Source organism: Podarcis melisellensis, assembly GCF_964234715.1.
Source record: "Podarcis melisellensis genome assembly, chromosome: Z".
In the NCBI taxonomy this organism is placed as follows: Eukaryota; Metazoa; Chordata; class Lepidosauria; order Squamata; family Lacertidae; genus Podarcis; species Podarcis melisellensis.
Window position 1 is genome coordinate 23,990,759 of NC_138547.1, and position 14,213 is coordinate 24,004,971.

The following is a 14,213-nucleotide window of genomic DNA, read 5'->3' on the forward strand; positions in this document are numbered from 1 at the left end:
TGTTCTTTGAGTTCTTTTGAGGAATAGTGGGATATAAATGCAATTTTGAATTTGCATTGCTGATTATTTTTATTATGTAGTGCTGTAGACATGACAGGGGGTGACCAGCCCCTACAGGTGCCAACTCCTAGAGGTTGTGAGGGCGTCGGCCCCCACAATAAAATATTTGAGGGAGCTGGCCCTCAAATATTTTATTGTGTGCATTCCCATTCACATAGTTTGTGTGTACTGCATCATGTGATCGATTATGTGGGGTGGAGCTTGCCTGGGCCCCCACAATATTTTATTCAAGTTGGCACCCTTACCTGCCCCCCTTTTAAGCTTTCAGTTATCTAGCTATCTAATCTATCTATCTCCCCAAGCTTCTTTTGTGTCTGGAAGTAGATGGAAAAGGGCATAGTCTATACTGTTGTTTGATGTACCTTTTGCTCCTGCCTCCAGTGTTTTGGGCTAATCAGTGGAATAAGTGGCAGCCTGGGCTGTTGTTTTTAGTGTCATATAAAGTTAAACTTTTGTTTAATATTTAATGCATTTTATTTTATTGCTACTTTTAAAATATTTTATTTACAGTACTGCCCTTCAGCAATGCTTCTGGGGTGGTTTCACAAAAACACAATTCAACTCAAACTAAAACATAATAAATTACAGAACGTTAAAATGACTGTAAACATCTTAGGCTCCTGGTGTTTATGCTTGAGCTGCACTGCTATGATTCCCTCTCCACAAAAATTCTGGCTTGGAGCCTGAGAAAAAGTATACATGAAAGATTAATCTTACAAGTCATTGATGTCTCAGGCCAGGGATGGGGGAGGCAATGGCATCATCCTAGAAACAAGGATGAACAAGAGTGTCAGTGGTGTGGTTAAAGGGGGGGGGGTCTGGGACAGCAGCAGCACACTGAGCTTGTGGGGCCACCACTGCCATCCTGGGGTTTCCACAACCATGATCCGCCCCATCCTCATTTCAATGAATGTAGAGCTTCTGGGAGGACACCACCACCTCCATCCTCATGAGGTGCCACTCATTAATAAAACAAAAAACAAGTATGCATAACAAATAAGGTAAAGGTAAAGGGACCCCTGACCATTAGGGCCAGTTGCAGACGACTCTGGCGTTGCAGCGTTCATCTCGCTTTATTGGCTGAGGGAGCCAGCGTACAGCTTCCAGGTCATATGGCCATCATGACTAAGCTGCTTCTGGCAAACCAGAGCAGCGGACGGAAACGCCGTTTACTTTCCCGCCGGAGCGGTACCTATTTATCTACTTGCACTGCATGCTTTCAAACTGCTAGGTTGGCAGAAGCAGGGACAGAGCAATGTGAGCTCACTCCATTGCGGGGATTTGAACTGCCAATCTTCTGATCGGCAAGCCCTAGGCTCAGTGGTTTAGACCACAGTACCACCTGCGTATGCATAACAAGTACATTTGCATAAATCTGCTTACCTTGCACCACCTATTTGGCTTCTTCAGGTCATGGGGAAAGGTTGATTGCTAAGTTGGCAAAGCCTCAACCATCCTACTCCCTATACCCATAATTGCTGGATATCCTGCAAAGCTGCCAACTCAGCCACCCTCTCACCTTCAGCTTCCTTAGATTTAATCAGCCCATGTACTTTTATGCATTTTTCAGGCTGAAGAAACTTTTTTTAAAAAAGTGAAAGCTGCATTCCTTAGGAGAATCAATTATGTACCTCAAATAGTGTTGCCATTTTCAAACTGAAGATCAGGACAGAAAAGTTGTTGAGGTTTTTTTTTGCCCAAAGTTGTTTGTCTTGGGGGTTGACATACATTCGGATTTTCCCAGACATTTTGCTGATTTCTACCCGGAAACTCCTGCCAACTGCAATGTTCCATATGTGTCCAGAAGATTCTGGACATATGGCAACCCTACCTTAAAATATAATTATAATGGTGCAGATGAGGAGTTGTGAACCACAGCTCAATTGAAGAGCATCTGTCTGGCATGCTGAAGGACACAGGTTCATTCCTTGGTGTCTCCAGACAGGGCTGGGAAAAACTTCTGCCTAGAACCCAGGGGAGAGGCTGCCTGTGATGAACTAGATGGACCAGTGACCTGACTCAGTACAAGGAAGCTTCCTATGCTCCTGTAAGAGCTGTGGCTGGCTCAGGCAGTATTGCTACACAAATTTAGCATAGACTCGAATGACTCACCAAGCCAAAGGGCAGCACACCAAAGATTCTGTAATCATGCTCTATTTTACCTCCTGCTTGAGACAGGGCAGCTGCAGGAGAGGCTGGTCCATTTGGGAAATGGGGTGCTGTCCCACCATCCTCCATTTGCCCTCAGCCAGCCCCTCCTGTCTTCCTTCTTCCTTACAACCAGTCCAGGAAATGACTGGGGCTGTTATCATCCTCCTCCTTAGTCTCATTAGTGTTGTCATTGTAAAACTCAGCAGGAAAGAAGAGGAAGATGGTGACGTTGTGCCTGTCCTTGACTCCACTGGCTGTTAGACTCCCTGCCTCCAGCAACACTAGGTCTCTAATGTACACCAGTGGTCAACTCCCAGGCAGGCTGCATGGTTGGTGGCTCTGGTGTTCAGCTTCATTGTGCACAAACCTGGTTGGTTTTGTTTAGCTTTCCACTCACCCTTTTGATGCAGAAGGACTGTTTAAGAGACCTACTTCAAATAGTGCAAAATGACAACATTGGGGCTCCTCTTACCTGCCCTGAAATATGACATTCCTCTGCGGTAGCATAGCCTCTCCTTCCCCTAAACTGGAAGTCTGGGGAAGAGAAGCCAGGTGCAGCAGCTGGGCTAAGCCAGGTGTGGGGAACCTAGCAGGTAAGTAAGAGGCAATATCAACATTCAAGGGCACATTTCAGCCAAGCAAAAACACTAGAGAAGGGTACAAAGCAGGGCTGGTGAGGGATGTGGCCAGAGAGAGCCCAGAGGGTCAGATAGAGGGCCACATTTGGGACCCAGGCCAGAAGTTTTCTATCCCTGTGTTAAGAGATGGCACTTGAACTGCTGTTTACCTTTATATGTATGCAAAAAGCAGGCAGCCAAAGCTGGATGGGGATTGATTTCTATTCTTCTGAACCCTCTGCACTCTCTTTTATGCTTCCCAGGAGTGAACTCTCTTCATTCAGGAAGGACTGACTTTGAATTGCAGAGCTCCAAATACTCTGTGGTTTGGGACTGACGTAAAGTAGGGTAAGGCCTCAGTTGCATTATCTCCTTAATTACTGTACAGAGAGAGAGAGAGAGAGAGGGAGAGGTGGAGGCTTTTTGTCTGGCAATTCTTTCTGAACTGGTGGTAACAATCAGATCTTCAGCTCAAATTATTAAACTGGGAAGTCACACAGTAAGAATTGTCATATTGTAGTCTGTGGTTACAAATACCTTCGGGGCCCTCTGCAGCCAGCAAACTCTGAGCTGTATTTTATTGACAGGCTAGAGCCACACATCTAATTTTACCTTCCGCACATAAAAGCAAGAGGGAAAGAGGTTGCATTTGAAGCCTGAGATTTTGTGGGGAGATATGAACTTTTTTTCCGTCTTCCTTTTCTTTCCCTATCTAAATTTTGATAAGTTTGTTGCTTCAGATTTTGGGGGTTTCATTTTTGCATGCCATTTGAGATTGTAAGGAGGAGGAAATTTTTAGTAGATGGAGAGATGTGAGTTTCAGCAAGGCACAAAGTCCTGCATATTGGATACATTCAAAATTCAAATGTAAAGGGAAAGGGAATTATTGCTATTACTTAATTGCTTCCTCCCAAAGAAGCCTAAAGTACAGGTGGCGACCATTTTAGGCACATCCAAATGACTCGTGATTGCTGATGCATGGGTCCTTTTAGACCCAGAGGAGGAAAGACTGGGGGCGGAACGGGGCAGGGTGCATTTTTTACATGCTCCACCGACATGCAGGGGGCTGGGAGCAGAACCTGCACAAAATGGTTGCTATCTCTAGAGTCACTTTAGAATAATAGTTCCCAAATTCTTTTGGACCATCGCCCCCTTGGTTCCATAAACTTACCCCCAGTGCTCTCTACCATAGCCCATAAAAAGCATTGTTCAGAATAGTGGTTTGCACAACCCACTAAGGAAGATAATAACACAATAAAACTGAAAACAATAACAATTAATTGCACATTTTTTTCAAAGTCCAATTAAAGCCATTTTGTTTGAAGTCCAGTTAAAACTAAAAATCACACAGCTTCTAGCACAGTGTATTTACTACAAGGTGCTACAACTGACAGAGAAATCATTAAGTGGGCCACTAAGAGCAACAGCAGTTTTCAAGCGGTTTGGGAACCACTTATACAAAGCAAGGTTACTTACTTTGTAGGCCCAGAAGAAGATGCTCCAACCCACAATAACTGGAGACAATATTTATCTCTATAATTATCAATTGTTCCATTTCTCCACCCTTATTTCATAGCCTGGAATAAATATTAATATTAATTATTATTATTTATTTCATATCCCACTCCTTTTTCTGAGGTGCTCAGTGTGGCATATGTGGTTCTCCCCCTCCTCATTTAACCCCCACAACAACCCTGTGAGGTAGGCTAGGCTGAGAGAGAGTGACTGGCCCAAGGCCACCCAGTGAGCTCCATTGCTGAGTGGGGATTTGAACCCTGGTTTCCCAGGTTCTAGTCAAACACTCTAACCACTACACCACACAGGCTCTCACATCATCCACCCATCCATCCCTGGGGCATTATTTTAACATTTTATGTCTGAAAAATATGGGGAGGAAACCTTCAGATTAATATGATACCCCCTCTTTTAAAGATATTTGTATTGTGTTGTAGTTTTAGCCCACCTGTAGTTCTGACTGACTGTATTAATTGATTCTTGCTGTGAAATTCTACTCCCTGTGTTTCTGCTGTTGATTCTTTTATTGTTTTAGTTGCCCTGCTATTGATTCTTGTTTTACTGAAATTGTAATTTTTAACCTGTTTTATTTTGTGCATTGCCCTGAGAACTTTTGCTGCTGGGCAACTGATAAATGGAATGAATGAATGAATGAATGAATGAGCTCTCTTCTAGTGCAGTGAGTGCAACAGGCTTTTAAACCCCCTTTAAAGGAGAGCTAGACAATACATAGACCAGGGGTTGTCAACCTGGTCCCTACCATAGATGTCAACCTTCCCATTTTTTGCGGGAAATTCTCTTATTTCAGCGCCGTTTCCCGCTGCTTCCCACTGCTATCACAGATTATTAGATATCCCGTAGACTGTCTCCGGGACAGGTGAGGCTGCTGATCCATTATTTTCAAATCCAAAAGTTGACAGCTATGCTGCTGATCCCTTATTTTCGAGGCTGCTTATCCCTTATTTTCAAATCTGAAAGTTGACAGCTATGGTCCCTACCACCCATTATTGGGTGTTTCAGGATTCTAGGTGGGTGGTAGGGGGTTCTATGGCACAACCTGAATCCTCCTTCCATCAAGCACTGGTGGGCGGTAAGGAAATTTTACCATCAAGAAAGATGCATTAGTGGGCGGGCGGTAGGTTTAAAAAGCTTGACTACCCCTGACATAGACAGACAGGTCTATTGATGGCTATTAGCAAGGGTAGCTAAACTGAATCTCCAAATCCAGGAAGAGTGTGCCCCATTTGTTGGGAGGCAGGTTGAGAGGTAGCCCTGGCTGGCTGACCACTGTGTGGAACAAAATGATGAAGTAGGCAGACCTTTGATCTCATCCAACAGGGCTCAGCTTATCTTTTTAAGCCTTTGGAAGGTCACTTTGGGTCAGGGGCCCAAATCAGCATCAATGTATAGAGTGCCTCCGGGCATATCAAGATAGTGGGTGGCTAAGGTCTTACGGTTACAGCACTTTGCACCATGCACAGCTGTCTTGTAAAAAAAGTTTATTTGCTTTCTTAATGAAAAGGTTTTAAAAGGAGAGGAAAGGACAGGAGAACTGGGTCCCAGAACAAAAGGCATGGTTTGCTAGGAATGTCAGAAGATTCCAATAAAAACAAAAAGGGGAACAGAAATTGCCAATGCTTGCCTATTCATCCCATGTCTCCACCCCCATTGTTCAGCCTGAACACTGAGGTCCAGCTTCTGTTGTTGTTGTTGTTGTTGTTGTTGTTGTTGTTGTTGTTGTTGTTGTTGTTGTTGTTCTTCTTCTTCTTCTTCTTCTTCTTCTTCTTCTTCTTCTTCTTCTTCTTCTTCTTCTTCTTCTTCGCTCCAGAAGGGAAATCAATCCAGGGATTATGATCAGAGTTCACTATTGTTGTTGCTTTCAGAGTGTAAACAATATGTAAATGGTGCTCCCCTCCATTTGTATTGTGTTTCCTCTGCATTGAAATGAATGGGGTGAAATGATGTAACATCAACGTGATTTCCATAGTTAATTACATAAACTACATACACCACATCAGACAGAGAGATGTATAATGTTGGTTTTGGCAGAAAACAAAGTGAAGTGAAACAGAAACAGTGCAGTGTGCAATGAATACAGGACAAAACAGAAAATGACGCCTTCTTACATACATAGGGCTTGGGGGCCCCAGACCACTCCTGAACAGCATCATTGGTTTGTGCCCTCTTGGTGATTCCCCATGTCACTTTTTTAAAAAAGAAAAGAAAATTGTCCCTGCTGATGACATTGCTGTTAGCAGTCAAGAATAAAGATTGGCAGGGAGGTATTGCCATTGCCTGCGGTCCAGCAAGTGTCAAGGCAGGAGAGCACTGTCAGTCTGTAGAGAACAAATGGATCCTATAGTAGAGCCTTATGACAGCATACGTGCAAAAGAAACACGTTTGCTCCTTCTCTGTGTTAATGAAGAGAAAGAGAGAGATTGATGGATTGCAGCCTGCTAAGGAATGCTCAGGTTATATTATAGCTATCGATCCCCATAAATAAACATGTAAGACCAAGCAACAAATCATATAAGTTTTCATACAATATTGTGCAGTGTTCATGAGGAGACTCTCAATTTCACTGTTTATTGATTATTTGGATGTGCTCATCTTTCTTTCTTTTTGATTATTAGAATAATTTCTATGCCTCTTTTCATTTGCCTGCCTTTGATGGGGCTACAGTTCTTCTGAAGGAGTAGGTGCATAGCTTGGGGGGTCCTTCTGGGTTCTTTGCTGTCACTTGAGGCTTAAGTGGTCTTGGTGGTGCAGAGTGCCTCCCACATTCAGTCACTGTATGCTGCTGACACAAGAATGGAAAACCGAAGGCAGGCTCTTTATTTCAGCAAGAAAAACTTCTGCATGCTCCTGATTTCCGCAAGAACAATATATACTGCTACACTGCCTTATCTTGATTTGTAATCAGGCATCCTCAATAACAAAGATTAATCTGTTCAAACTGTTTCAGTGACAGAATTTGCATCTCTCTTTTCTTCTCTCTCCTACTGACACCTGGTTAGAAACAATAGTGCAGGTTGTGAGCACTTGTTTGGCAAATTTCAAACTGGAAACCAGCTAAGCATCTTTTACAGAAATGTGATGGTTTTTGATAGACGTCCAATGTAATTGCAGTAACGTTATTGTTTAGCTCCAAGCCGAAAGGAACCTAAATTCCCGGTTGCAGGCATAAATAAGGAAGCGTGCAAAGTAATATAGTTTTCATATTAAACAACAACAACAACAAAATCAGCAACGACAGAAGAAGAGGAAGAAAAAAAACTTACTCAGAATAAAGTAGACATTGAAAAACATAATGAACAATATTCTCTTTAACATTTTACAGAACACACAAAAACACTGTTCTGGGGGTAAAAAGGCTGAGGGCGTTACCTTAAATCTTAATTCTGTAATGCCATTCCTATGTGAAGCTAAGGCAATAAGTTCTCATAACGTCGGTTGATGCATGATGCAGCCTGGAAAATCTTGGAGTACAAATAATCAACATATGAGTCAAAGTCTGTACAATCTATATATTGCACTAAGCATTAGTTAGGAGCAACGCTGGAGAACCATGACAATGCCTGTACAAAATATGTAGAAATGGATACAGGGTTGCGGGGGTATGTAGACACCTCTTAACTTTTAGTGTACAAAGGGAAGAGTAATCCCTGTTGCCTCTAGTGCTGCCCACCATTGGCATGCAAGCCCCATAAATTGCCCCCCCCCAATAACTGGTGTTATGATAGAGAATGTAGGAGTTAGCATGTTCCATAGCATTTAGTTATAGTCAGTGCTGGTTCTGGCCTGACCATTAGATAGAGTGAGACAGTTGCCTTCGGCAGGTAATGCTGGGTGTCAGGAAAGGGCAGTGAATGCTCATTTATTTCATGTATTGCTATTGTATTTCTACTGCCAGGGTAAAAGGCTCCTGGGATTTTCTGTCTTGGGTGCCAAAAGAAATACCAGTTGCTGGGAATCGAGTGCTCTTGTGCTCATATCCTGCTTGTGAGCTTCCCATGTAGGAAACTGGTTGCCACCTGTGGGAACAGGATGTTGGACTAGATGGGATACTTTGTCTGGTCCAGCAATGCTCCTCTTAAACTTTTGAAAAGGGGCACAAATATGTATTTTTATTTATATATCTCTATATCTCCATGTCTCTCTGTGTGTGTGTCTTTCGCTAAAACAAGCCCAATTATCACACTGAGCAAAAGTGAAAACGAGCTCCTTGTTTCAACTTAGCCCTAATCAGACTCAAAATATAATGAGGGCATCATGCAAGAGAGAGAGAGAAACCATTAACTGTAATCAAGATCTAAATAAGGGATGGCACCATAATTAGTAGATCAAATAAGGATTAATGGTATTTAATCTCCACTGCTCTACTTGTTTTCTTTGAAGGAGTCCATCTCTCTTGCACACTAAATAATCTTCAGACCTCTATGGCCAACAAGAACAAACTACTATGCTGAGATACTGCCCAGATGATATAATGTTTTCCTCTTCCTTACCAAACGGTTGATCCATGAGAAATTATTTATCACCCTCCTGCCTAGCATGGAACTGGTTCAGAGTAAATTGGAAATGGCGTTGAGCTTTTAAATGTTTTAAGTTGCCACACAATCTGACACTGGGTCTGTGTACCTGAAGGCATCTATCATTGTAGATTACTTTCCATATAGACAAGGACAGGGAAATAAGTTTCCTTACAGTATATAATTTAGAAGGAAAGGAGGGAACAATCTGGTCTATGTTGGTATTACAATCCTGGTAAAATAAAACCCACGGCTTGAGAATTCTTAATCATTCCGTGGGAAATTGCTCTGTGATCATTCTTAAAGCTCACTGGAGAATAAGTTGATTTTGTGGTCAAATCAGAGGTCCAAAGTCTGTGCTGAATGTACACTGCAGTTTTCAAGCACATTCAAAGCGCACACATCCCAAATCCTGGGAACTGTATTATTATTATTATTATTATTATTATTATTATTATTATTATTATTATTAACATTTGTATAATGCCCTTCATCCAAAGATCATGGAACAGTTCACACCATAAAAATACAAAATGAAAATACAAAATACATACATGAAACAAAAACAAATCAATAACCTCTGTCCTCCAAATACATTTTAAAGAGTGTTAATCAGCCAAAGGCCTGGTTGAAGAGGAATGTTTTCACCTGGCATATATGTAATGAAGGTGCCAAGTGAGCCTCCCTGGGGAGAGCATTCCATGAACAGGGAACAATTGCAAAGAAAGACCCCTTTCTTGTGTTGCCACCCTTCATACTTCTCACAGAGGGCCTCTAATGATTGCAGGGTCTGAATCAGTGGATATGGAAAGAGGTGGTCCTTGAGGTATTGCAATCCTGAGCCATTTAAGGCTTTATAGGTAAGAACCGGGACGCGGGTGGCACTGTGGGTAAAAGCCTCAGCGCCTAGGGCTTGCCGATCGAAAGGTCGGCGGTTCGAATCCCCGCGGCGGGGTGCGCTCCCGTTGTTCGGTCCCAGCGCCTGCCAACCTAGCAGTTCGAAAGCACCCTCGGGTGCAAGTAGATAAATAGGGACCGCTTTCTAGCGGGAAGGTAAACGGCGTTTCCGTGTGCAGCTCTGGCTCGCCAGAGCAGCGATGTCACGCTGGCCACGTGACTCGGAAGTGTCTTCGGACAGCGCTGGCCCCTGGCCTCTTGAGTGAGATGGGCGCACAACCCCAGAGTCTGTCAAGACTGGCCCGTATGGGCAGGGGTACCTTTACCTTTTAGGTAAGAACCAGCGCTTTGAATTGTGCCTGGAAAGTTTGTTTTTAACGGTCTTGGGAATTGTAGCTCTGGAAGGGGCAAAGTATAGTTCCCATTCTTACTCTTACTCTAATTTCAGGGAGGGGAAATGTGCTTTGACTGTGCTTTAAAGCTATAGTGTATATGCAGCCTAGGTTGTACATGATAATGATAGGCCTGTCTTGCAGTCCAATCTTACACAGGATTGTTTAGAAAGTTGGATCCCTAATGATTATATAAGGGGCGCCACCAGCCACTTGGTGGTGCAATTTCATGGCCTTAGCTAAGGTGCTACATCATGTCTAGTTCTATCTTGTCATTTTGTTGTCTTGGAAATGTTCCTATAAAGAACAGATCGGTGTTGGAGGCTTGTGCTGACAGTTTAACTGGCAGATCTCTTAATAGAGCATTTTATTCTAAGACAGTATTACAGATAATTTTGTTCAAAAGAGCTTAATTCCAAGTAAGCATGCATAGGGTTGCAACATATTACAGGAAATTGGGGTGTTGGATTGGGGAACCAAATTGTTCTGAAAACAGCTGGATGGAGGATGCTTGCATGTCCCGTCTTGTCTTGTCATGGGTGAATTCAGGCTCCAATCATCAATAACTAGTTAAATTCTCTACATCATTTCCAGCTTCAACATTTATAGGGAGAACGATTCATTTCACCAGTCTAACTCCTTGGCCCAGTTCAGGCATGAAACCTGAACAAACTTTGTACCCATATGCATAGTCTCCTCCTCAGAAATGTTCCATACAAATCAGGAAACTATAGCTTCCAGATGTGGAACAAGCCATGATGATAGGTGAAGTCCCTGTGGACTGGAAGTGGGCAAATATTGTTCCTATCTTCAAAAAGTGGGGGAAAGAAGACCCAGGTAACTACTGACTGGTGAGCTTGACATCAATACCAAGAAAGGTCTTAGAACAGATAATTAAACAGTTGTTTTATGAACCCTTAGAAAAGGAGTGTAATGACTAAAACCCAGCATGGGACAAAAATCACCCATGATACTCTTGTGGAGAAGCTGGTAAAATGTGGATTGGACAAGATAACTCTTAGGTGGATTTACAGCTGGTTGGCTCACTGAACTCAGAAAGTGCTCACTAATGGTTCCTCTTCCTCCTGGGATAAAGGGATAGGTGGAGTGTCACAGCACTCTGTCCTGGGCTCATTGTTGTTCAACATATTTTTGAATGATTTGGATGAGGGAATTGAGGGGATGCTCATCAAATTCGCAGATGGCATCAAACTGGGAGGGGTAGGTAATACCACTGAAGACAGAATCAGGATTAATGATAACCTTAACAGATTGGATAACACAGACATCCTCTGAAATCTGCACTTATTCAGATATTGCAGTGCAGTTCTCCAACCAGTTCTCCATATGTACAAAAACACATATTCTAGGATAAATTGTTCATTAAAATGCACATATTTGTGAAAATAACATACAATAATGCATTGCATTAGGGAAAATTGGTTTGCTGGTGAATTTTCGTGAGGAAATAATTCCATCTCTCCCCAAACAAAGTGATGTGGAGAACTGAATTTAAGATTGGAACAATGAAAAACTGAGAGAAACTGAAACTGATAGATTCACCTATCCCTTCATGTAGTACATGTGCTCTGTCACTGAGGTGTGGCTCCATCCATAAAATCCTTGCCATCCTTTCCCATATCTCTGCCACTTACAAACCCTATGGCCTACCGCTTTTCTATCCTTGGCTGGTTTGTGACATGGGTCCACCTCCTTCAGGTTGCAGTTTATCTTCTTAGGCATCAAGAATTCTCATGCCCCAAGTTTGCCCCCATCTTCAGAACTGGGACAATTCAGCAGCAGAGTGAAACAAGGCAGGTTTTTGATGCTCTGGGACACTCAGATGAGTGACATAAGAACCATCTGTGCCTGTTCCATTCTAATTTACGAAGCAAAGAGTGCAGGTCCCCAGAAGATTCTATTCTTAGACCTTGTATAACACAATGAAATTGTGATGGGTTTGAAGAACATTTTTGAACACTGACTTAACTGTTTTGCACTGTTTCTATAAATGAAGTCCATTGTGCTAGCTGGCTCACGTATCTTTTATGCCTCATATTCACCTCTCTACATCTTTGTTCTTCATTGTTCATTTACCAGTATAGTATTTGGATGCATCATCAAAAAGATGCCCAAGTGAATTACTTAACTGATGCGGCAATCATAAACATGCACATATGCTCTCTCTCTCTCTCTCTCTCTCTCTCTCTCTCTCTCTCTCTCACACACACACACACAGAGAGAATTCTCAATAGATAGCACATGCAGTACTCCGATATAATTTTCAGAATGAGTTTTTTAAAAGTTGATGTGTCTTTTAAACTATATTGATAAATTCATCAAGCACATAATTAAAGACAAGTGCAATCTCTGCACTGCTGGTTAACATGAGGTAAAACTGAAATCTATGTGATGAATATCTTTAGTCAGTCAAACGGCCTTGCTAAATTCCACAGTTCTTACTTTTTGCTCCATTAAGCCCTAAATGATGACAGTGAAGTAGGCATGACAGTGATAAAGTTGGCCTTTCACAACTGTAATTTCCTGGGCTGAGTGCAGATTGGCCCACAAAGTTCAAGAAGAGATGCAAAATAAATTACAGCTGTTTTACAGCATAACACCATAATCAGATCAAATTCCTTTTGCTGCTTAAATGAGGAACTAAGTTAAAGACACGCCCCCCCCCAAGCATATTCAAGCTAGGAATGGGGGAAGAAATTAAATTCACTTTGTAGCACAATATACTGACAAAAACACAGCCATCCTTAAAAATTCATACTTCTCTGAATTTTGCAATGCAGTTCTCTAGCCAAGTATTGTGTACAAAAATGCATATACTAGGATGAAGTGTGCAAAACAAATTAGAAAATGCACACTAAAATGATGCTGAATTTCCATGGTATTGTTTACCTGCAAAGTGATGTGAAAATGTGAACTGAATTTAAGACTGGAAAAACGAGAAACCAAAATGACAGATTTGTGTATCCCCATTTTAAGCTTCAAATATGGAGATGGAATGAGACTGCAGAGACATTGTACATTGTGGGATGGGTGGAGGCAGGGTGCAGCTCAGCCCACACTGTGGAAGTGCACAACTGCTGTCAAGGTAGATGCTAGCCACTAGAGTTGTCATCAGCTGAGCCACTGCCTCCATTTTGCCCATTTTCAATTGCCCATTTTCTTGCTTGTCCCTTTGGATTGCAATGCACACTTGCTGCCAGCAAAATTCCTTTCTACCTGAGGGCACTTTTAGACTACCTTTTTATTGAGCATTTATTCTGATTTGTTTGTGGGAAGGTTAGATGATGTTGCTTCAAAGCAAGTGTTGTGCCATACTTTCTGGTGCATTTTTCCAGCTGCTTTCCTTATCACAAAAATCTGATTATTATTTTTTACAGAAGCAGAGTTTGTTACACAGGACCTCCCAATCCACTATAACTGTACAACTTGACTTATGCTAGTATGAGATTGAATTCCACATGAAAACAGTGGCAATCTTGGAAGTACCCTGAATCTGGTAGATCCAAAGTTTTACGCCTGGCATATAAAGCCATATATAAAAACATCATTTGAGCAGTTCATATCCCAATGGCGATGCTGGGTCCAACCATTATACAAGGGGGAATCCATTACTGGAAGTCAAGTATAGACAACATGGTGCCCTCCCAGATGTTGTTGGATTCCAATTTCCTTCATCCCTAGCCAGAATGGCCAGTGGTCAGGGATGGTGGGAGTTGTAGTCCATGTTTGGCTACCATTGCTGTAAGCAGAGGTACTTGAGGAGGAATGGTAGAAGGTTGCCATGGCTGCTGCTTTCCAGTATCTTCTGCCTGAGGTGATTGCCTAGCTATTCCTAATGGCTGGTCTGGTCCTGTGGCCTGAAGACCAACAGATGGTTCCACAGACGGCAATTCATCTTCTCCTAAGAGCAACAAGTCCCCCAGGCTGATGAGCCAAGTTGAGGTCAACATTACAGGGCCAGATATGATCCAATGTGCTTCTTGTGCTGCTTGTTTCTGATGGAGCTAGAAGTGTAGTATCTCTCCCAG